Source organism: Nipponia nippon, unplaced genomic scaffold (genome assembly GCF_047370975.1).
Source record: "Nipponia nippon isolate SJK-2023a ecotype South Korea unplaced genomic scaffold, ASM4737097v1 scaffold_34, whole genome shotgun sequence".
Taxonomy (NCBI): Eukaryota; Metazoa; Chordata; class Aves; order Pelecaniformes; family Threskiornithidae; genus Nipponia; species Nipponia nippon.
Window position 1 is genome coordinate 4,749,646 of NW_028262352.1, and position 24,388 is coordinate 4,774,033.

A 24,388-nucleotide genomic window follows, 5' to 3' on the forward strand; every position below is an offset into this window, starting at 1 on the left:
AGTGATATTGGTTAGGGCCTCTATGATAACATATTTAAGAAGGGGGAAAAAACCTGCTGCGCAACAGCAGCCAGAAGAGAGGAGTGAGAATGTGTGAGAGAAACAACTCTGCAGACACCAAGGTCAGTGAAGGAGGAGGTGCTCCAGGCGCTGGAGCAGAGATTCCCCTGCAGCCCGTAGTGAAGACATGGTGACGCCACGCCAGAGCAGGTAGATGTGCCCGAAGGAGGCTGTGACCCTGTGGAGAGCCCACTCTGGAGCAGTCTGTTCCTGAAGGACTGCACCCCATGGAAAGGACCCATGCTGGAGCAGTTCATGAAGAACTGCAGCCCATGGGAAGGACCCACGTTGGAGAAGTTCGTGGAGGACTGTCTCCTGTGGATGGGACCCCACACTGGAGCAGGGGAAGAGTGTGAGGAGGAAGGAGCAGCAGTGACAACGTGTGATGAACTGACCACAACCCCCATTCCCCATTCCCCTGTGCTGCTTGGGGGGGGGAGGGGGGAGGAGGTAGAGAAGTCGGTAGTGAAGTTGAGCCTGGGAAGAAGGGAGGGGTGGGGGGAAGGTGTTTTCAGATTTAGTTTTATTTCTCATTATCCTACTCTGACCTTTGACTGGCAATAAATTAAATTAATTTCCCCGAGTCGAGCCTGTTTTGCCTGTGACGGTAATTGGTGAGTGATGTCCCTGTCCTTATCTCGACCCAGGAGCCTTTTGTTGTATTTTTCTCCCCCTGTCCGGTTGAGGAGGGGGAGTGATAGAGGGGCTTGGTGGGCACCTGGCATCTAGGCAGAGTGAACCTACCACAGACAATAAATGAACAAAGCAGGAACTCACAGACTGTGAAACTCTTCAGTTCCAGTGCTTCCCTCTTCATGCTCTTGAGCCCTGTTCTCTAGAGCCAGCACGAAACCTTAGGATCTTGGCTCCTTCAGGAGAAAGGATAAGAGTCAGTAGGGATATGTGAAATACAGGGAAGGAGTTTTGAAGTAGTTCTTGGGGGTCCTGACATAAATGGGACACACCCAGTCCTTTCTCTGTGAGAAAGGAAAATCATATTTTCTCTTTGGAATAACATTCTGCAAGTTACACACTGCAAAGCTGCTTGGTGTCCTGTCTAAATTATTCCCACACAAAGAAAAATATGTCCAAGGAACATGTCCAGATAGTAAATGGTTGAAGGCTGTTCTAAATTATCAAATATAAAATGCAGTAAGCAATGCCAGGGTATCTTAAAATGATACACCAAGTATCCATAAGTGCATGATACATAATGATTACATTGTATGAGCAATCACTTGTAGTTCCATAAAGTAAAAAGAAACTACAATGAAAGGCAAAACATAAGGGAAACAGAAAGTAAAAGGTTACTGTGCCTATTACCTATTAGACAGAGTGGAGAAGGTTGCTAAAACAACATCCTGGCCACTGAAATGGATAACATCTGCAACTGCCTGCAGTATGTTAAAGTCGAAGTGTGAATTGCCAGGAACCGAGCAGTTCAAATGAGCCTTGAGATAGGAAGTCCACTTGTTTTTCCAGCATTCTCTGAGATTCTCCTATGTCATTTTTGCAAACTTGAGCCACCCTTGGAAAAACTACCTGGAAGAAGTAGAGCAAAAATAATGGAGAACATTAAGTGTTTGTTTGACGTGAAAGACTTTATTGGAATTCTGCCTTTATGACATTTGAAATGACACAGCAAGGTGCTTAATTTAATCCCATGTTTCCATAATCTGTGACAAATAAGAAACAGAAAAATTCAGCTTTGGAACAGTGTGCTATAAAAGATAAGGCTGTGACATGCAATAGCCATAAATCCTTCAGGAGATCTGTTCTTAACCCATATAAAACCTCATTTCCATGCAGACTACTTAGCTTCCTATCTCCCCAAACAAAAGCACATTTTATATTCACAATCCCTGTAACCCATGCTGCCTGCTCCGAGTCTTGTATTTTCAGCAATTAAAATTATGCAAATCTTGCTGGGCTTTTATTCCTGCCCTCCATCTTTGTGACCTTGGTCAGGTTTTCTGACTGCTTAGTCAGAAAACTATTGTGAAATTAACAAAAAATGCAGAAAATGTTTAATTATTCTTTGCAAAATGCCAGAGAACAAAATTCCTGCCTCTGCTTATTCAGCACTCCAATTAAGATTTCCTAACTTCTTAGCTTTAAAATTAATTTTTAAAGATTATCTGATACACTGAATTAAGTACATTTGTCTTGTGCTTTTTATGGTTGAGAAAAGAGTTTCCAGCATACATCACCACCATAACAAGCCACCTTGTTTCCTCTCAAGACAGTGCAATGTTTAATTCCAAACAACCTTTTTGGCTCAAGCGATAGTAATCTTCTAAAAATTATGACCTTATCATCATGATTTATGGTTCTCATTTCAAGGTCATTCCTAAACAGCATTGGTCCAAGAATAGCATGTGTTTTTTCCTCCTGAATGTCACAATGCAATATTTCCCCCCCCTTACCTTTTCCATGCTCTTGTACTCCACTGCTATTTCCTGGAAGAATGTAGCGTTCGTTACATATCAAGGTTATACCGGCGGATCTCCAGCCGACCCGGGCTGGGGAAGAAACAGTCAACACACGCAGTGTGGGTGTTCAGCTTCAATGTTTACTGCGCAGTAGTTTACCTTTATACTCCCAGCAGTAGGCGTGTCATGTTATAAGGGGCGGAGACAAGGGAGGGTCGACCCTTAACTCTTTCTGTACAGCGCGTGATCTTCCGGTCGCCAGCCCTTATCTTTACTACATTTCCCCCTCCCTTAGCTCCAGTAGCTCTGGATGTCGCTGGGGAAGCTGCGCGTAAAATAATCGATATGTGGTAAGACTTCTTAATATACGACTCATAGAACGCATAATTAAGCGTAACAGACAGGGTAATAGCACAACAAGGTCAAGAACAAGTAACAAGACTATGAGCCCGGTTATTAAAAGTTTGGGCGTTATTAACATTCCAGTTTTTTAAGCCTGGGATAGTGGAGCTCTGGTTTGACTTGTGGCAGCAACTGTCCTCCTTATCACTAGTGAAGTAGGGGGTGAACAATAGACAGGTAGAGGCTTGTCCAATAGCCGGCATATACAGACACGCATCCGTTACGTTCATGGATTTTGCCCAGTCCAGCCAGTAGTTCATCGCGGCTCCCTCATTGCTCCCCCACACCATCAGGATGCATAGGGAAATGGTAACCTGTCAAGATAAGACTCAATAAATTGATTAATGTTTATACGGTCGAATATTTCGACTGGGTACCCATTCTAGCGTCCCTTTCTCGGTTTGCACACACGCATACCCACGTCCCAGGCAACGGAGGGAATAAGGCCCCCCCCAGTCACGGGTTTGCAGGTCCCGTACTTGAACCAAAGGGTAAGGCCCTTCGTTCTCGTCGAGCCGGAAATGTGCCTGGGTTGCAGTCTGGGTTTTATAGGTGTTCCCTCAAATGGTATGGTTTAAGGTAATTAGTGCCGTCGTCAACAGACGCTGTGCCCGAAACAAGGGAGGGTCAAGGGGAGGGGGAACCCCTGTTCCTGGGCTTATATTTTCCCCCTCCCTAAGTCAGTCGAGTAACCCTTTTAATGTGCGATGCGCGCGTTCCACAATGCTTTGGCCCGTACTGTTGTAGGGAATGCCATGACTCAACTGAATATCCCAGCGCGCGCAAAAGTCCTTTGTCTTCTTGCTGACATATGCTGCTCCATTATCTGTTTTAATTTTTTGTGGGATGCCAAGTTGCGCCATACAGTCCTGCCAATGTAAAATAACTGCGAGAGCATTTTGTTTAGCATGCATAGTGGCTAAAATAACTCCACTGCAGGTATCAACTGTGACATGCAGATACTTACGTGGATTAAAGGGTTCATAAATCGTAACATCAGACTGCCATATTTGGTTGGGCTGCAACCCTCGAGGGTTTACCCCTGCCTCCCAGAGGGGACCTTTGGAACACACAGGATAAGCAGCAATCTCAGAGCGAGCATCTTGCAAAGTAATACCAGTTCGCTTTCCCACTGCCCCAGGGGTAAGGGGTCCCTCTGGTAGCTCAGGTATCACTGGCAGTGCCGGGGGAGCCCTACCACCCCCCCTAGATGTCGTCAGCCGTGACGCCGGTTCTCCTTGTTCCTCAGATCTTTTCCTGCGCTCTGCACTCTGTGTGTCCAGCACCCGTCGATCACTGGGATGCAACGGGGCGTCCTCAGAAGGTGATGGTGTCTTGCCCTCCTTTTCTCCTTCCCGCCATCTTCCTTCACGTAGTTCGCAATACCGCTGGGATCCCACATTGGCCCCCGGGACCCAATCCAGCAACCTATCAGTCAGCTCCCTTTCCACACATTGTTGCAACTCGCCCCAGGGGTATTGAGTAGGTGGCGGATCCGCTGGTGCAGAAGGTGCCGAAGGTTCCGTGGGTGGCTGCTCTAGACTCCCCACTCGTAACGGGAACACCTTTCCCGACTCCTTTGTTCCCGCTGCGCCATAGCCTCCCTGCGCCTCCCCTTCCTCCGTTGGCTCAGTCCCCAGTAACGACGGCCCCGTCTGTGCCCCACAGGCCACCCCTTCAACTCGAGTTCACACTGGAGTTCCAGCCTGTCCAGTACAGCAGTACAGAAAAACAGCAGAGATGCCCTGGCCATCTGCCAGCCCAGGCACATAGCCATTGCTGTTATCAAAACGTTCCCAGGCACAGCGGAGTAAGATGATAAGCAGTTCAGCAGTACAGCAAGCAGCAAAAGCAAAAAGCAGCCACTAACGAGCATTAGACTCTAATATACAGTAAGGCAAGCAAGCCCCGTGGCAAGCACAGAAACCTGCCGATTAATAGCTAAACAGCAATACCAGCTATAACTTCGATCTAGCACGTTCCAATTAAATCTGTCGTTATCTCGAACCCTTTGTATCCTATATTGGGCGCCAAAAAAAACTGTCGTGGTTTAACCCCAGCTAGCAACTAAGCACCACACAGCCGCTTGCTCACTCCCCCCCGGTGGGATGGGGGAGAGAATCGGAAGAGTAAAAGTGAGAAAACTCATGGGTTGAGATAAAGACAGTTTAATGGGTAAAGCAGAAGCCGCGCGCGCAAGCAAAGCAAAGCAAGGAATTCATTCACTACTTCCCATAGGCAAGCAGGTGTTCAGCCATCCTCAGGAAAGCAGGGCTCCATCATGCGTAACGGTTACTTCGGAAGACAAACGCCATCACTCCAAACGTCCCCCCCTTCCTTCTTCTTCCTCCAGCTTTATATGCTGAGCATGATGTCATATGGTCTGGCATAGCCCTTTGGCCAGTCTGGGTCAGCCCCCCCTGGCTGTGCTCCCTCCCAGCCAGCCTGTGTCCCCTCCGAGACTAAACCCGTTGGCTTTTCGTTCCCAGGAACTTCAGCGCGCTACGTGCGGCAAGCCAGCACCGCTTTGCCGCAAACCCCTTCTTGAGCACCCTTTCTACTGTTCCCGAGGCGCGAAGCCGGTCACTGGCTCCTCCAACATTGCTTATGATCACTTCTGTCAGCTCGTTGCATATTTTCCCCCAATTTGGGGTGTCCAAAAACTTCTGTGGGAGCGCCGAGCACTCCCCGGCGTAGCATCCATTGGATGCAGTCGCCCGTGGGCCTTTTCCTTATCACCCTATCCTCGCCCACCTCTGTTGCTACCAACTTTAATACCTTTACGAGTTCTGCGAGCTCCATCGCTGCTACCTGCAGCCGATCACGTCGGGGTCACCACTATGTAGCGTTCGTTACATATCAAGGTTATACCGGTGGATCTCCAGCCGACCCGGGCTGGGGAAGGAACAGTCAGCACACACAGTGTGGGTGTTCAGCCTCAATGTTTACTGCGCAGTAGTTTACCTTTATACTCCCAGCAGTAGGCGTGTCATGTTATAAGGGGCGGAGACAAGGGAGGGTCGACCCTTAACTCCTTCCGTACAGCGCGTGATCTTCCGGTCGCCAGCCCTTATCTTTACTACAGAAGAAGAAGTAAATATAGTTGCCATTGTCCATTGCCTGGACAAAATATGGTTCTAGAAAAAAGAGAAGACCTCCTATTGTTGTAGAAGTCATTTTTAGCTCAAATAAGGATCCAAAGGCCTGTTGAAGCCTTAGGCTGCAAGCTGTGAACTTTCACCTAGATACGCTGACCATATGCTGAACTCTTACCTAGCTACATGAAGGAAGGCCCTGAAACCGGTGCAAACCAGGAAGATAAGGTAGCCAAAACCATCAGCAGAAGCTGCAACTATTCAAGATAAGAAAAGGAATGTCCTGCCCGGAGACTGGGAAAGGATCCAATGAGGAACAAGAAGACCCCAGACCCAAATATTACTATTGGACCGAATCGTCGCATGAGGGGAGGGGAACTTAGACTGTAAGGGTATAATTGCCCAGGGATTTCTTTGTTCGGGGTCCCTCTCCAGAGGCACCCAGCTCGAGCTGCTCTTCACTGCTGTACCACTCAATAAATTCACCTGGCGTACATCATGTCAGAGACTCTGCTTCGGGGAAACCTAGGGTCGAGCCTGAGGGGAGAGGAAGCGCCCGAGGGTGAGTGTGTGTGTGAGCAAGGAGTCGAAAAGGGGCGCCCGTCAGCTCAATGGAGCTGCCCGCTGCGAAGGGACTCCGGTCCTAGCAGTTAAAGTCTCGGGTGGTGTGCGTGCAACTCCCTGAATGGTGTGTGAATGCTCGGGCAGCTGCTGCTCCCTTAACACTATTTAGGCACCATGTACAGGATATAGCATGCAAGCACACTAAGGCTGTAAAGAGAAGCCAAATAGATTCACACTAAACATCCAAAGGTTACACTTCCACATTAGGCAAACTTGTTCAGTTTTCAAAACAGGTAACATCACCACCACAGAAAATATCAATGTCTGGGATGTTCAGGATAGCTGGGGCCGAATCTGTGGAGAATCCATGCAAGGTAATTACTTGCCACTAAAATGTCTGCCCTGCACAGTGGACAAGGAAAGGTAAAGAGGCAATATATAATGGTGTTTTTGAAGGGTCCCAATAAGGCTCTTTATGGCCTGAAGTCTGTGTGTGGAGGGAATAACAAACCATATAATTTTATCTGCCCATATATGTCTGTAGCAACAAGCAAAGTAGGACAGCTAAAGTTGACACCTCACAAAACATTTCTGCAAGCAGAAAAAGCCTTCAAACTATGGCTTTGCTCACTGTTTAGAATTGCTCCAAATGTTAATTATTCATAAAACCTATGTGACTAGAGCAACCTGGTCTAGTGGAAGGTGTCTCTGACCACGGCAGGGGGGTTGGAACCAGATGATCTTTAAGGTCCCTTCCAACCCAAACCATTCTATGATTCTATGAAAGTAAACAGCACTGTTCTTAAGAATGAGGGTATTTAGAGCACATGAATTGTCTAATTCAATGGCAACTGTACAGTACCTAAGAACTATAAAATGAAGGCTTTGTGCAATATTTCCATAATTTCATTCTTACTGATGAATCTTAACGTTGCAGGACAAATTCTCCATACTTTATAAAGCCTTAACTGTTACCTAACACGGTCCTAGAAAAGGAATTGTTTCAAGCACAGCCTGCTAAGTACACTAAACTCTGCAAATTCCCACCTTTTCACCCAAGAGCTGTAAATTGACGGTTTACAGCTTGGAAAGCTGTCTGGATTATATTTTGCTCTAATATGCTCACATTTTCTGTCAAGTCAGGAGAAGAGGAAAAGAGAGAAATAAATCAGTATAAGTAAAAGATGTAATTTAGTTCCTTCTTTTTTTGCCAGGAAGCTTTGCTGAAATGAAAAGGCAGAGGGGTCTGTCAGGAAAACAATTTGAGTCATGTTTAACTGTCCGCAGAGCTGGGGTGTCTCCAAGGCTTCGGTATATGATGGCATCTATTGCAAGGAAGTCGGTCACTGTGGCAGAAAACAGCTTTCCCTCTGGGGAAGAAGGAAAGAAGGAACAAAAGGGCAGAAGTGATAGAAATAATATAATTACTTTCTCTCATCAGTCAAATGAGATGGGACAAACAAAATCTTCAGAATCTCCTTAGGAACACTGAAGTGAAAAAATACAGTTATGGGATGGAAAAATAAACAAAAGTCACCAATTTTCAAAATTATAATTTCAAAGGATGTTGTGGGATGGTCAGTATTTGGTCAGTCTCATCTATTTAAAATCAGCCAAGCAGGGATGGCAGTGCTTGTGGACAGGGCACTTGGTTTGCTTACAAGTTAACAGGAAATTCAATTGTTTCTAATTAAATGCAAACAACTGTGTGAGGATAGCAAGAAGGAACTGTCTTAAAGTCATAGAACTGAGGGAATTCAGAGATAAACTCAGCTTATCTCTGGGAATTGTACCCCCAACTGCTCAGAGCCAAATTTAGCCCTGGAGACTGAAGAATCATAGAATCATAGAATGATTTGGGTCAAAAAGGGACCTTTAAAGATCATCTAGTTCCAACCCCCCTGCCATGGGCAGGGACATCTTTCACTAGACCAGGTTGCTCAAAGCCCTGTCCAACCCGACCTTGAACACTTCCAGGGATGGGGCATCCACAGCTTCTCTGGGCAACCTGTTCCAGTGCCTCACCACCCTCATCGTAAAGAATTTCTTCCTTATATCTAATCTAAATCTATCCTTTCTCAGTTTAAAAACATTGCCCCCTGTCCTGTCACTACAGGCCTTGGTAAAAAGTCTCTCTCTGTCTTTCTTATAAGCCCCCTTTCTATACTGAAAGGCTGCAATAAGGTGTCCCCGGAGCCTTCTCTTCTCCAGGCTGGACAACCCCAACTCAGGCTTTCTTCAGAGGAGAGGTGTTCCAGCCCTCTGATCATCTCCGCGGCCCTCGTCTGGACCCGCTCTAACGGGTCCGTGTCCTTCTTATGTTGGGGCCCCCAGAGCTGAACGCAGTACTCCAGGTGGGGCCTCACGAGAGCGGAGTAAAGGGGGAGAATCACCTCCCTCGACCTGCTGGCCATGCTTCTTTTGATGCAGCCCAGGATACTATTGGCTTTCTGGGCTGCAAGCACACGTTGCCAGCTCATGTCCAATTTTTCATCGACCAGTATATCCCCAAGTCTTTCTCTGCAGGGCTGCTCTCCATCCCTTCATCCCCCAGCCTGTACTGATATTGGGGATTGCCCTGACCCATGTGCAGGACCTTACACTTGGCCTTGTTGAACCTCATGAGGTTCACATGGGCCCATTCCTCAAGCCTGTCAAGGTCCCTCTGGATGGCATCCCATCCCTCAGGCGTGTCAACCACACCACTCAGCTTGGTGTCATCTGCAAACTTGCTGAGAGTGCTCTCAATCCCACTGTCTATGTCATTGATGAAGATATTAAATAGTATTGGTCCCAGCACGGACCCTTGAGGGACACCACTCGTTATTGGCTTCCACTTGGACATTGAGCCATTGCCTATAACTCTTTGGACACGGCCATCCAGCCAATTCCTTATCCAAGGATAATCCAATGTCTTATTTTAGTCATTATTCACTCCCTTTGCCACCTTTTAGATTTTTGTATTCTGGATTCAAGAGATACGGTGCTATGGTAAGCCTGGGCTGTGGGACAGAAAGCAAAAAAATTATCTGTCATCCTTCTTTACCTGCAAACAGTGGAACATTGGCATGCTTTGCATCATAGGGGCACCTGGCCATGTCACTGAATTAATCTCCCAGCAACTCCAGCGTATCCATCTGAAAAAGGAAACGGAGCTCTTCAGACAACTAAACAGAACTTATTAACCAGGATGTGACTTATGATAGTGTTTGTTCATTTCTGGGCAGGGAGAATGGTCCTTTTTGTAACTGTGTTCCTGACTATGAATTAAAAACCTAACAAAAATCACAGCATTAAATAAAATCAATCTGAAAAAGTGTGTCCAATAAGTCAGGCATCCTTTCAGAGTTACTCACTCTTACCCCAATACATTTTACAAAAGTATTCAGCTGATATTTTATCTGTATGCGAAATTTGTGTTGAACTGCAGCAGGCTATGTGGTTCTGTAGCAGGTCTGTGGTTCTGGCAAGGAATTAAATTTATCCTCGACAGTGATCCAACAGAAGCGCTCTAATACACAGCAAAAGACTGCAAGCCATAGGAGTCAGAAGAAACAACACTAGGACAATTATCTGTGTTTTCATTTTTCTCCCTAAAGTCCGGAGATCCTTCTGCTCTAGTCACAACAGTGGTGCTCTCTTCCTTGATTTGCATACTCAGAAGGATGCTTTCCAAATGTTACTGTATCAGTTGAGTCTATGTCATGGAGAAATCCTCTTACCATCAGGCAAGAATTAATCTGTGCAGAAATTGTAAAATCTCAGGCTTAAGTGTAACTCCTGGGAACCCTAGGTACTGATAATTATACAAGTATACAGATCAACTTTACACTAAGTTCAAGAGGGTTTAGTGAGCTACAGGGGAAAGGTACAGCTCTTATCTGTTTAAGATTCTTATATTACAGTATTTTGGGGATAAGAATCTTTCTAGCATATTCAAGCAACTTGAGCAGCTCATACTGTATAAATCACATACAGTACAGGATCACAGAGCATGAAAAATAACTCATCTGGCACCATCAACTACTCCAATCAACATTTAGCTCATATGTTACAGCACCTAAGTCATTCAGTGGATGATTTGTCATCATTTGTTTTCTCTCATGCATCTTTTCTGTCAAGACCCACTTAAGGGAATTAGCTGCGTTTACTCTAGAATGGAAAAGCATTTCCAATGATGGTGAGAGGAAATGAGTTACAGTCCTGAGCAACTTTCCCTGTACCGAGCCCAACATTCCAGGCTAATCTGCACTTACACTTTACAGTGCTGAGGGACAGACATATCTTCTGTTTAACATGTGTTTAGTGCCCTATTTCTAATGCCAGAAAGACAGTGAGGAAAAGTCAGGGCAGGTGTCTGAGTGACCTTCTGCAGACTCCCAGAGGTATTACTACCCAGGCTCCAGCAGAAAGAGGTGAGGCACAAGCTACATATATATATATATATATATATATATATACATACATACACACACACACCATGAGGAATGGCACATTTGCAGTAAGGGTAAGGAGTACCATTTATATCCCTCACATTAGGTTGCCAAGGAAATCTGTATTTTTATATAAAAGACAGCTTTCTAGCAAGGGGACTGGTTGGGATTTGTTAGCGGCATTAATTGTATTGAGTGCTAAGCAATGACAGTGCTGAAATACTAAATACAGCACTGGAACCAGGAAACCTCGCTGCATGCTAGCAGTGGGATGGGAGGAAAAGAAGAAGAGAAGAGATGGCTGTTAACAGAACACCAGGAACCTACACCAAATGATCATCATGATGCAAGCTTGTACTTGAATAAATTCTATTCTTCCTTTACAGACTGAAAGAATCATAGAATCATAGAATCGTTAAGGTTGGAAAAGACCCTTAAGATCATCAAGACCAACCGTTAACCTAGCACTGCCAAGTCCACCACTATACCATGTCCTCGAGCACCACGTCTACCCGTCTTTTAAATACCTCCAGGGATGGAGACTCAACCACTTCCCTGGGCAGCCTGTTCTAATGCCTGACTACCCTTTCGGTGAAGAAGATTTTTCTAATATCTAACCTAAACTTCCCCTGGCGCAGCTTGAGGCCGTTTCCTCTCGTCCTATCGCTTGTTACTTGGGAGAAAAGACCGACCCCCACCTCGCTACAGCCTCCTTTCAGGCAGTTGTAGAGAGCAATAAGGTCTCCCCTCAGCCTCCTCTTCTCCAAACTAAACCACCCCAGCTCCCTCAGCCGCTCCTCATAAGACTTGTGCTCCAGACCCTTCACCAACTTCATTGCCCTTCTCTGGACACGCTCCAGAGAAGAACAGACTATGTTGAACTTCTCTAATGTGTTTCATAGGCTACCAGCCATTACAATGCGTAAACGAGGTAAACCGGCATGTCAGAAAAAGGAAGAGCAGCAGTCACAGGGAATACCACTAATGAAGTTGTTTTCCTGGATGTTAATGTCTTTATGCTGTTTCTTATAACTCTGACACTACTGAAGTCAATGGGAATTGTGCCATGACTTTACTAGCAATAGCATTAGCGAAGCTGAATTTTCTTCTACCTGAAGAAGGATAAGAAATGACCTTTGGAACACAGCAGTATCTGGAAAAGCAGAGTCTGCATATCAAATGCCTAACTGAATTAATTTCAAAGCTACTCCAAAGACATCCATTGATGGGGGTTATATGAGATTATATGGGTGCAAGCCTGAGAAAATGGAAAATATTTGAATAAATGGGCTCTGTTAATATGCAGATGCAGTGGACACGCTAGGTCTAAGGAAGAAATCAGGGTCAGTGAATTAATGGTGAGTATCCATGGACCAGCGTAATTTTCTACACTGCTCAGGATAATGCTTTGGCTTTGTAGATCCCCAACTAGTGAGGAATATATTCATTTGTCCCTCCTGCTGTGCCTTTCCTTGTGGAGCTCTGCTTTCAATCACTTTTACAGTGTGCAGTGCCATACGATCTTCATAGGTTCCCCGTCTCCTGGGTCCCAAACACTAATTTTTCTGGGTTCTACTGTGCTAAATCCTTAAGTGTCTTCAGAACTCGCTTTGGGATTGAGAACAATACAATGGAGAGTTTTAAAATGCATTGCCCCAGTGATAACACTCAGCATCAGCCTATGTCTTAATGTGTGTGTCAGTGACAAGCTTAGGGACTTTCTGAGGAGCAACCCCATGCCCATGTTGGGATCTAAAGATTTTTGCAATTATGGAGAGCAATGCAAAGTGGCAATAAACTCTTACGTGCAGGAGTTGCAAAGAAGTAGGCAATCAGTCTAAGCAACCCTCAGAAATTCAATCAACACTGAGTTCTGCAGCATTGAAACAAATGAGGATGAATGCTATAGAGTCGAATTAAGCACTGTCGAATGACACACATCATGCTGTTGCCAGCATAGTCACAATAAAACCAGCAGAAAGAAAGGGCATGAATGAAATCTGACAGATAGCTCACATACATTGTAGTTCCTGCAAGAAGGGTTGAACGCATTTGTTCCACAGATAAACAATGTATCCTCATTTCTTTTTAGGAGAACCTTAATAAAACTATGACACTCATACTGAAGAAAAATAATAAAAAATATTTCAGCTACTGCATTCTGTGTGTCTGGCTTAATTTTTATGCTATGATCTTTCATTGTCAGGTCTGAAATGAAATTTGCTGGTAGCCACTGTGATATTCTGGGCTTTATTTCAACTGTATTTTATCTGAAAGTGAACAAGATGAAATTAATTCCCATTGTATTGGTTTAAAAAATGGTTGCAAAGAACTGAGGATGTGATATTCACATTATAGCTCAGATTGTGCTGTTGTTCACATAGATGGATTCTGTTTGAACACTGTTGCTTTCCTCAAGAGCAAAAAGACCTGATTTCCTTCTCATCTATGTTGCTGTAAGAGAGTGTACTGGTTTTGGCTGGGATAAAGTTAATTTTCTTCATAGTAGCTTGTATGGTGCTATGTTTTGGATTGGTGATGAAAACAGTGCTGATAACACACTGGTATTTTAGCTGTTGCTGAATAGTGCTTACACAGCATCAAGGCCTTTCCTGCTTCTCACACTGCCCCGCCAGCGAGTAGGCTGGGGGTGCACAAGAAGCTGGGAGAGGACATAGCCAGGACAGATGACCCCAACTGACTAAACGGATATTCCATACCAAATGACGTCACGCTCAGCAATAAAATCTGGGGAAAGAAGGAGGAAGGGGGGATGTTCAGAGTTATGGCATTTGTCTTCCCAAGTAACCATTACGCATGATGAAGCCCTGCTTTCCTGGAAATGGCTAAACATCTGCCTGCCAATGGGAAGGAGTGAATGAATTCCTTATTCTGCTTTGCTTACGCACGCAGCTTTTGCTTTACCTATTAAACTGTCTTTATCTCAACCCACACGTTTTCTCACTTTTGCCCTTCTGATTTTCTTCCCCATCCCACTTGAGGGGAGCGAGCGAGCAGCTTTGTGGGGCTTAGCTGCCTGCCGGGGTTAAACCGCAGCAGAGAGTAACATCACCAATTAAGTTAATGTAATGTAATGCATCGACATAAAGCATCTGTAACTAGAAGGGGAAGTGGTGTAATGTAAAGCTCCCAGCTTGTGCCCAGGCAATCTACTGGCTCACAGCTATGCTGGCTGAAGCAGAAGGTCAGATCTGAAGCTGCAAGGGTTCAACAGTAGGGTTTGCCCAGACATGTCTAAGGGTGAGTCAGCATGATCTGTTAGCAATAAAGAAGAATAGATGGGCTTGATCGGCACCAGTGAATCTCAAATGCTTCTGAATCAATTGGACACTCTCCCCTGACAGCTCAGGGATCACAATACCTATCATGGACATGGGATGGGATTGCACATTCATGCAATTTTCCTTCCAGGTATGATAATGCAGTCTCCTTCTGTGGACAACTCCCAGTACCCAGAGAGAACTAGGAAGAGCTATTAGCTCTTGATGATCCTGCTCTGGGTGGGATTTCCAAGGGAATGGCTCTTTGGAACCTCTCTCTTGTTCCCCAGAGAAGCAGCAATCTACCACTCCCCTGACTCAGCCCAGGATTAACAGCAATCTTTTATTCTCTGCCTGCTGACCCAAACAGAGCTTTTAACTTAACACATGTAAACCTAAAAAGACTCCATAAGAATCCATGTAACTTTTTTGTATAAGTATGGGGTCTGCACATAGCAAAAGTAGAGAGAAAGAGAAAAGAAAAGAAGAAAGGAAGGAAAGCTAGCAGGTCCAAACCTGATACCAGGGACCTTGACCCCACTCAATACAAAACTTAAGGACAGATATAATTCTCCTCACTTTACTCATATGAGAAAGTGAAGCTCTTTCCCTCTCACACACTCTCTCACACTCTTTCTTTTTCTTTTCCTGAGGCTCTCAGAGACTTCTGTCTTTAGTCAGCCATCCTTGCTGTAAGTTTCTTTACATTGTAATTGGATAATCTTCCAGATTCTGAGGATTCCAGATTCTTTGTCAGAAGAGTTCCTGGGGATATAGTCCCTATTTGATGAAACTGAGAGTTGCTAAATTAACAAAGCACTGACTAAAGATATGATTCTTAGTTCGTCTTAGAAATCCTGTTTTACCAGAAACTACTTTTAAGGAACCCTGTAACAAAATATGTATGCTTGCACATTCATGCTCCTGTATTTTAGTTTCTGTCAAATAAGACTCTGAATTTATGAATATTGGGGGGGTGGGGTGGGGAGTGGGGGTGTATCTCACTGGGAATTTGTATCTTAGCCTGTGCACGTGCTACCCTTGACCTTAAGAGATCCCAAATGTGTAGGCACCGTTTGTACTAATTTCCCAAAATCATTTTCATTTTTGCACTCTCTCTGAGTGTACATGTGGCTCTTAGTCACATGTAAAAGCCCTACACGCAACAGCAGGTATAAAGAGTCTGCATCTAATTATATTTGTGCTAGTCATAGTTTACACTAGGGGAAAATTGGTGTGAGAAACAGTCCTTCTATGTCTGCAAACACTCATGCTTTCTGATGCTTTATACAAACGTCTCAGTAAATTCCCATGGGAAGATGGACAGCTGCATTTAGCTTGCGAGGCAATGTTAAGCAAAAGCAGTACACCTAACATTATGCCCAAAATCCCCAGTGCTCTAAGTATTTCAGGATGTTGCTGTGGCTCCTGTCATAATGTTTTATCACATTAAAAGCAAACTATTTTTGCAAATTAAAGCCTTCAATAAGTTGATGGAAAAAGCAATTGCTAGCAAAGAAATGAATGCCACGATCCATTCCACAGCACAAACGGCAGCCTGAGATAATAGTCAAGCAACTAAAGTGGCATATGCAGAAGAAATGAAAATTGCCTACCTTATGTTTTCCCTTAACTTTGCATGTGTCTATATCAGGTTGTCTAGATTTCCATGTCAGTTTCTGCAAGGATCAAGAAAGAAATCAATTAGAGCCCAGAGGCTGTTGCATTTGATTTCAGAAGTAAAAGTCCCCTAGGGTAGACTAGCTGCTGAACATAGCTTTCTGCACCCTTTCTCCATGATTAATTCACCATAACAATGAAAGATCAGCAATGCAGAAAATTCACTTAATTTTGTGTTGCTATCTATTCATTAGACTAGAAACCTATCCCATTTTTTTAAATCCTACAACAACTGAATTTAGCAATAGGTCAACTTTTAAAAATATATGCACTTTTCTTAAAGTATTACATTCTCCTTTTAATTTGATATTATTTTGCAAATCAAAATAAACATTTATGGACTACAAACCCTAACCGGAATCCAAACAGAATGTATATTCTGGAAGAGGACAGTATAAACGAGCCAAGAAATCAAATTCAGGTAATTCTTATCACTTCAAGTCAGCTAACAGGTTCAGAGAGCCCTCTACCTATCAAAATACTGCTGATTTTATCTGCTAACATTGTTCCTCTGGGACACTTGCAGGTGAATCCCAGTCTGGATTTTTTTGTGGTAAGTTTCAGAAGTGGTCAAATGTCATAGGCTGATTAATTATAATAAAACTTGATTTAAAAACATGTGGCCTAAGATAGGAACACCTTAGACACTATAAACAGGATTTTCATCCTGATGGTGTGGCCCATCAGTAAACTGAGGCAATATGCATTCACTAAGGGCCCTTAGCTGAAAAGATTTATCATGAATGTAATGACACTGATTTTATTTCCATTACAAGCCTGTGACCTCACTTTTTTGAAGAGTAACAAGGCATAAGCTCATCATAGCTATAATGAAACACTCTCCCCTCCTATGGTAGAATCCATTCAATGTCCAAATTCATAGGATGTTCCACTGGACCAAGCTGTGGTCCACCCACATGTTGTTACACACTGTGAATGCAATGTGAAGGAGCTGAAGGAAGACTATTTCTAGTATGTTTATGTTAATATACCATATAGCAATGCAAAGCTCTTCTTAGTTGAATGTAACTTCTCATGGAAATAATGTGAATATATCTAGAAAGTGATGCCATAATAAGATTTTATTTCGTGAGTACTTGCATAAGTGAATAAAATTTGTGTGCATGAAAATATGCAAATAGCACTTGCTTTTTATGATTAAAGTTTCAGTACACTTAATTCGGATAGTATAGCAGTTATAGAAAGATGCAGAATATAAATGATTGATAGATATTTGATGGATGTTCCACCAGGAACCTCACTGCATTTCAGTATGGATTGCTTCTCGGTTCAGCTAAGTCACTTATCAGAAATTCACAGAGGACGTGATTGCTATTCTAGCTTTCCCCAAATAGGATTAGCAATGCCATCATACTTCATTATTACAGTTTTTACAGCAGTTGTTTGAAACAATGTCATCTTCCTATTTATTTGAAGCTTATCCTAGTGTCCTTGGTTTCTGGATGATAATAAAAGTTGCTTACTTTGCTAAAATAAATTTCTTTTCTGTATGTGATGTGTCCATATCAACAGTATAAATATGGTCCCTGTAAACAAAGGAAAATGAATACAAAGTCAAATGGAGTAGTCAGTCAGTTAATTTTCTATGAGGAGAGCTATCACAAGATAATCTATAATCCATTCAAAAAAGATCACAGGTCTTACCAGGGAATATTACTGACAGCATCGCTTGCTTCTCCCAGTAAAGAACTTCCATATATAAACTATCTTCCTTCCCATTGTCATGGTTTAACCCCAGCTGGCAACTAAGCACCACACAGCCGCTCGCTCACTCCCCCCCAGCGGGATGGGGGGAAGAGAATTGGAAGGGTAAAAGTGAGAAAACTCATGGGTTGAGATAAAGACAGTTTAATGGGTAAAGCAGAAGCCGCGCGCGCAAGCAAAGCAAAGCAAGGAATTCATTCACTACTTCCCATTGGCAGGCAGGTGTTCAGCCATCTCCAGGAAAGCAGGGTTCCATCATGCGTAACGGTTACTTGGGAAGACAAATGCCATCACGCCAAACGTCCCCCCCTTCCTCCTCCTTCCCCCAGCTTATATGCTGAGCATGATGTCATATGGTATGGAATAGCCCTTTGGCCAGTCTGGGTCAGCCGTCCTAGCTATGCTCCCTCCCAGCTTCTTATGCACCTGGTAGAGCACGAGAAGCTGAAAAGTCCTTGACCAGTGTAAACTCTGTTCAGCAAGAACCAAAACATCAGTGTGTTATCAACATTATTCTCATCCTAAATCCAAAACACAGCGCTCTACCAGCTACTAAGAAGAAAACTAACTCTATCCCAGCTGAAACCAGGACAGTATCCACCCCTTATTCCATACCATTTACGTCATGCTCAGGTCCCACATTATCCAATACATCGTCATTAACCACCACCCCACTTATTCTATGGACAACCCCTGTAAAATGTCTGTAAAATGTCCATAAACATCCACAAATGTCCACATAATGTCCATTGAGTTCATTTAGTCCGTGACTTTGGGCTCCATCAGTGATGGTGATCACTCAGGACAGGAGAGGTGGTGTGTTGCGTGGAGTTATTGGGCACCAAAGCCAGCTCAGGTTGGGTCACCGCTGCACTTGCACTGCTTCTTGTAAGGCTTCTTCTCCATTGGTTCAGGTGGTTCCTGGTATGGTAATTCCTATAACATGCAACTCAGATCATGGGTTACAACAATTTAAAGGTATTTCCATCACAATCTCCACCCCTGGCCCCTTTGGGTCAGGATTAACATTGCAAATAACTCCTCCCCTTGCTCCTAGCCTGGCTAGCAACAAGGGGTTCCTGCTATAGTAATTCCCATAACATGCAACTCAAATCCCAGGTTACAACAATTTAAAGGTATTTCCATTACAATCACCACCCCTGGCCCCTTTGGACCAGACCATTGGGCTTAACACTGCAATGGACTCCTCCCCTTGCCCCTGCTCCAGCTTGGACTTATCCACAGACTGCAGTCACTTAGGGGTTTACCTGCTCCAAGTGGAGCCTTGTCGATGAGCCACAGTCTCTCCAGGGGTATACCTGCTGCGGCATGGATTTATCCACAGCCACAGTCACTTTGAGGTGCACCTGTTCCCGCATGGCCTTCTCCATGGGCCACAATGCTTTCAGAGATATATCTGCTCCAGCGTGGCCTTGCCCGCAGCCACAGTCTCTTCAGAAGTAAACTTGCTCCACCATGGCCTTACCCATGGCCACACGCTTTGAGGTGCTCCAGCATGACCTCATGCACAGCCACTGATGCCTCAAGGTGTACCTGCTGCAGCATAGACTTATCCACAGGTCACAGTCCCTTCGACTCGAGTTCACACTGGAGTTCCAGCCTGTCCAGTACAGCAGCACAGAAACAGCAGCAATGACCTGGCCATCTGCCAGCCCAGGCACAGGGCTGTTGTTATCAAAATGTTCCCAGGCACAGCGGAGTAAGATGATAAGCAGGTCAGCAAGCAGCAAAAGCAAAAAGCAGCCACTAACGAGCACTAGACTCTAATATACAGTAAGGCAAGCAAGCCCCGTGGCAAATACAGAAGCCTGCCGATTAATACCTAAACAGCACTAAGAGCTATAAAATCAATCTAGCACATTCCAATTAAATCTGTGATTATCTCGAACCCTTCGAGCCCCACGTTGGGCGCCAAAAAGGACTGTTGTGTGTAGCAAACACTACACATCAAGGTTATCCCGCCAGATCTCCAGCCAACCCGGGCTTTATACCCCCAGCAGTAGGCGTGTCATGTTATAAGGGGCGGAGACAAGGGAGGGTCGACCCTTAACTCTTTCCGTACAGCACGTGATCTTCCGGTCGCCAGCCCTTATCTTTACTACATTTCCCCCTCCCTTAGCTCCAATAGTTCTGGATCTTGCTGGGGAAGCTGCGTGTAAAATAATCGATATATGGTAAGACTTATACAGACACGCATCCGTTACGTTCATGGATTTTGCCCAGTCCAGCCAGTAGTTCGTCGCGGCTCCCTCATTACTCCCCCACACCATCAGGATGCATAGGGAAATGGTAACCTGTCAAGATAAGACTCAATAGATTGATTAATGTCTATACGGTCGAATATTTCGACTGGGTACCCATTCTAGCGTCCCTTTCTCGGTTTGCACACACGCATACCCACGTCCCAGGCAACGGAGGGAATAAGGCCCCCCCCAGTCACGGGTTTGCAGGTCCCGTACTTGAACCAAAGGGTAAGGCCCTTCGTTCTCATCGAGCCGGAAATGTGCCTGGGTTGCAGTCTGGGTTTTATAGGTGTTCCCTCGAATGGTATGATTTAAGGTAATTAGTGCCGTCGTCAACAGACGCTGTGCCCGAAATAAGGGAGGGCCAAGGGGAGGGGGAACCCCTGTTCCTGGGCTTATCTTTTCCCCCTCCCTAAGTCGGTCGAGTAACCCTTTTAATGCGCGGTGCGCGCGTTCTACAATGCTTTGGCCCGTACTGTTATAGGGAATGCCATGACTCAACTGAATATCCCAGCGCGCGCAAAAGTCCTTTGTCTTCTTGCTGACATATGCCGCTCCATTATCCGTTTTAATTTTTTGTGGGATGCCAAGTTGCGCCATACAGTCCTGCCAATGTAAAATAACTGCGAGAGCATTTTGTTTAGCATGCATAGTGGCTAAAATAACTCCACTGCAGGTATCAACTGTGACATGCAGATACGTGGATTAAAGGGTTCATAAATCGTAACATCAGACTGCCATATTTGGTTGGGCTGCAACCCTCGAGGGTTTACCCCTGCCTCCCAGAGGGGACCTTTGGAACACACAGGACAAGCAGCAATCACAGAGCGAGCATCTTGCAACGTAATGCCAGCGAGCCTAGCTAAACCGCGAGCTCCACAGTGGAGGAGCTCATGCAGGCGGAAAGCTCGCCTTAGGTTAGAAGTTTCTTCAACCGCCAGTACGCTCTTTGCTAAGCTGTCCGCTATTTCATTCCCAGCAGAAAGAAAACTCGGTATGGAACTATGACTATTAACATGGATAGGACAGACAGGAGCGGTTCTCATTTGCAGTGCGGTGAGCAACATTCCGGCAATCTCCGACGTTGCCCCAAGTGCCCATCGGCACTTCTTCAGTAACTTATATACATAGCAAGAGTCTGTGATTAGATCCAAGGCCTCTTCGGGCCATTGAGTGAGAGCCATCCATACCGCTTTGGCCTCAAGATACTGCACGGATTGCCCTTGATCTTGATAACTAATGTGGGTCCACTGACCATCCTCCTGCCATGTAACGACAGCTTTCCCAGTAATCGATGACGCGTCGGTAAAAACCGTGCGGCCTCCGGTGGGTTGTTCAACTATGGCACTAGCTGGCAAAAAATGGAGTACCTGGATTATCTCCCCACAGGGGTGTGGTCTTAGACCTTCAATACGACCCGTAAATTCAGCTATCGCCGCTTGCAGGAGCCCCACTTGTGGAAGTACCAACTCCCACTGTGCCAAAGAACAGGGCAATGCGATGACCTCCGGGTCCTTCCCTGTTAAGTGTTGAGTTTGCCTCCGACAGCGGAGAATAAGCTGGGATAATAATGTTGGCCAAGAAATTAAAGCCGTCTTTGGTTTGCCTTGATACAACCAAGCAAAAGGCCAGCCTTTTTCACCATTATTTTGAATTAGTAAACCATGGCCAGCGGTATCGGTCATGTAAATCAGGGCAGTGACCGGTTGTTCAGGTGTAAATCGAGCGAGACCCCAATGCTGGGCCCGCTCCATAATTGTCCTAAGAATCTCCTGATGGTTTCTTGAAAGAGTCCTTGGAGCTAGGGGGAATCTCCTCCTTTCAGGAGTTGATATAAGGTAGTCATTTCTGCCTCAGATATTGGAATAAAGTTTCTAAGCCACAATAGTTGTCCAATTAATTTTTGTGCCTCATGAAGTGTTGTCACTGTAGTCCGAATTTCAAATGATTGTGCTGTCACGCTTCGTGGCCTCAGTTGAGTACCTAAATACTTTACTGCACGCCCTACCTGTGTTTTCCGAGGCTCAATGTGTAACCCATGTCGCTCCAAACTGACTATCAGCTGCACGCGTGCCTTTTCCAGTAACTCCTCTTGGTTGGACGCCAATAACACGTCATCCATGTAATGGAAAATGATGACCGTAGGGAAATTTTCTCGAATAGGGCGTATCGCAGCAGCTACAGCAATTTGACACAAGACTGGTGAGTTTTTCATGCCCTGGGGTAACACCTTCCATTGATATCTGGCGCACGGGTGTTGATTGTTAGGCTCAGGAACAGTAAAGGCAAAGCGTACTCTATCTTCTTCATGCAAGGGAACACTAAAAAAGCAATCATCTCTAATATCTATAACCACTATTTGATAGTCAGGTGGAATCATGGCCGGAGAAGGGAGGCCCGCTTGTAGCGGACCCATGTCTTGTATGCATGCATTAACTGCGCGTAGATCATGTAGCAGTCGCCACGCTCCCGATTTTTTCTTTATCACGAAAATGGGGGTGTTCCAGGGACTTGTAGAGGGTTCGATGTGTCCTGTGTCAAGTTCTCGTTGTACCAATTGTCGAACAGCTGCCCTCTTTTCCTCTGTCAATGGCCACTGCTCTACCCACACTGGTTTATCTGTCAACCAGGTGAGTTTTAATGGGCGGACACAGGCAGTGGCCATTATGATAAATTTGTACGCAGCACTATATTCATCTTCTGCAAGCAACATCGTCCCAAGATGACAATGGGTAACTCAGCAGTGACGGGGTTACACCATGCTACCCTAGCTTGTCCGGATTCTGGATCCTTCAACATAATTTGCATTGGGTTCCTGCTTTGATGCGAGGTCTGCATGCCTCCCACGCCTTGCAGCGAACCTCTCGGTTCGAGTGGCCAATCATCTGGCCATAGATGTGATGGGATTACTGTAACGTCCGCTCCTGTATCTAAAAGGGCTCTTAATACGAGGCGTGGTGTTCCCCCCAACTCTGGGAGCCATGGGGTAACTATAATATCTACTTCTGGTCATGTGGTCATGTTTAGGGTGAGTGCCACATACGGCGAGGCTCTATCCCCAGCCTCCTCTATTGCGCGCTCCCATCTCCCCAAGGCAGCTGAGTTGGATATTGCATCATTGGGACCGCAGGCGACTGTGCTGGTCCCGGGGAAGGAGAGACTCCCTGTGCCATACATTGCGCTGCTGTCGTTGGGCCTGTTGAGCTGATCACTGGGGCAGGTGGGGATGGCACGGCCCTCAGCCATCCCCTCTTCTCGTTTCCCCAGCCCGGTCTCCTTTGCTGACTCCCCGATTTGCACTGTCGAGCTCCGTGGCCTAGTCGCCCGCAGCGCCAGCATCGTAGGTCTCTCTCTCCTTCCCCTGTTCCGGGGGTGTTTATTTTTGAAGGGCATTGTCGCGCCATGTGTCCTTGCCCCCCACACTTAGGGCACGTAAGTCGTGCGCCGCGGCAGGCCGCATGGACCGCAGCCACTACCGGTTGCATACTTTGCGCCTGTTCCTGTTCCAGCACGTAACGAATCATCTGTGAAAGCGTGGTCCCTATGGGTAACTGTCTTAGCAACACTGCAGTTTGTGGGTTTGCTTGCGTACGTGCACAGTCAAGCAATATCGCCTCCTTAGCCTGCTCAGGAAGTCGAGCAACCTGGAGCGCCGCTTGCAGCCAGTCTAAAAACTTTGTGAAGGGCTCACTTAACGATTGCCGTATTTGGACCCATGGAGGCTCCCTTTTATCAAGAGCCGCGATGATGCGTATCGCTTCCTGGGCAGCTTTCGAAGATGCAGCAAAATCACGCCCCCGCATTCGCTGAGCCTGTGCCTGAGGAGTTGCGAACTGCCCTTCACCCATCAACTGCTCTAAAGTCACTCCTGCCATGGGATGGTTGGCCTGTTGCGCCTCGATAACAACTTGGGTGCACCGATTCCTCCACTCCTCCCTAAACAATACCATCTTCGAGGGGGTCAATACGGCCCGCATCAACTGAATGATATCAAAAGGTGCAAGCGGCGTTGCAAAAACACAGTCTAGTAGGACTTGGGTTTCTGGGGAATTTAATCCATGACTTTTCACCGTTGTGACCAATTCTTTCACCAACTTTGCATCTAACGGTTGCCACTCATATCCTCCACCTGGGGCTGCTCGGATAGGAAATGCTTGAATCGGAGGGGCCTGGAATCGCACTCCTTCCAAGACACAATTTTTTGCAATCATCTGCCAATCCGTCCCGTTTGCCCTCTCTTTCGGCATTCCCCCTGGCATAAGACTTTCCGCATTTGCCACCACCCCTCTCAATCGGCTGATCAATGCCTCGAGTTCCCTTGAAACCTCGTTAGTCCGTCTTGGAAGCGGGGGCGGATGAGCAACAATCGAGGATCCCTCGTCACCCCCTTCGCCCTCACTGCTATCAGAGCTCATGGGGTAATCGTGTACAGGCTCCCTCCACTGTGAGGGA

General features: G+C 45.6%; 1 long non-coding RNA gene across 2 annotated transcripts in view; it reads right to left on the reverse strand.

Annotated features, from left to right (window-relative positions):
* Positions 1-19,751, reverse strand: part of LOC104016006 (uncharacterized) — a 46,220-nt gene extending 26,469 nt beyond the window's left edge. The window contains exons 1-7 of one of the 2 annotated variants that reach the window (XR_015707694.1): positions 17,432-19,751; positions 15,884-15,946; positions 9,600-9,690; positions 5,673-6,031; positions 2,487-3,208; positions 1,384-1,602; positions 838-929 (exon numbers count right to left, since the gene is read on the reverse strand). This is a non-coding gene — a long non-coding RNA (uncharacterized LOC104016006). Of the gene's footprint in view, positions 1-837; positions 930-1,383; positions 1,603-2,486; positions 3,209-3,659; positions 3,781-3,861; positions 4,001-5,672; positions 6,032-9,599; positions 9,691-15,883; positions 15,947-17,431 lie in introns of those variants that run through there. The other variant, XR_015707693.1, reaches the window with a different exon arrangement.
* Between the last annotated feature and the right edge of the window lie 4,637 nt (positions 19,752-24,388).